At 40.9% G+C, this 789-nt stretch overlaps 1 non-coding gene across 1 annotated transcript; it reads right to left on the minus strand.

Moving 5' to 3' along the window:
- Window positions 1–369: 369 nt before the first annotated feature.
- On the minus strand, window positions 370–476 carry LOC141593443 (small nucleolar RNA R71). The gene has a single exon (XR_012521525.1). It is a non-coding gene; the product is annotated as a small nucleolar RNA R71 (small nucleolar RNA).
- Between the last annotated feature and the right edge of the window lie 313 nt (window positions 477–789).

Genomic DNA, 789 nt, shown 5'->3' on the forward strand with positions numbered 1-789 from the left:
GCCTAAGTGTTCATCACATTCCGTACCAACCGAGGAGAACCTACCCAATGGAACTCCCACACCACAACACTTAACCGGAAATTTCATTGCAAAATCCGCATTTATCCAATTAGTCGAAAGAAGCCAATTTGGGGGGATGCCTAGTGAAGACCCTCATTCCCATATGGAAACTTTTGTGACTATTGTGATGCGATTTCACAAACCGGAGTGACTCAAGACCAAATTTGATGGGTATTATTCCCTTTTTCTTTAATTGGTACTGCAAAACAATGGTTGAAGAGCCTTGATAAGGTCACTCTTAGAATTGACTCTTGGAAGAAGTTGGCTCTAGCTTTCTACAAAAAATTCTACCCTCCGGAAAAGACTAACATGCTAAGAGCTCAAATTACGGGTTTTAAGCAAAGGGATGAAGAATCTTTGTATGAAGCTTGGGAGCGATTCAAAGGAATTTGTCGCTCATGTCCTCATCATGGACTTAGCGAGTGGTTCTTGGTACAACAATTTTGGAATGGTCTCTATGAAGACGCAAGAAACATTCTCAACATGGGATCAAATGGTATGTTCACCGAAGTTGACGACAATCAAACTTGGAACAAGATTGAGGAAATGGCGGTCCATAATTCACAATATAGTAGACCTCGCAAGGCTACTAGAGGAGGAAATCATGAAGTGGACTCTATTACTCAATTGGGTGCTCAACTTAGTACTCATATTGATACCATCTATGGCTAAATTTGAAGAAGCCTCGAAATCACCAAAGCATCATGTTAATGCCATGGTAGCATCTTC

The sequence above is a fragment of the Silene latifolia genome, chromosome 7 (assembly GCF_048544455.1).
Source record: "Silene latifolia isolate original U9 population chromosome 7, ASM4854445v1, whole genome shotgun sequence".
Classification (NCBI taxonomy): Eukaryota; Viridiplantae; Streptophyta; class Magnoliopsida; order Caryophyllales; family Caryophyllaceae; genus Silene; species Silene latifolia.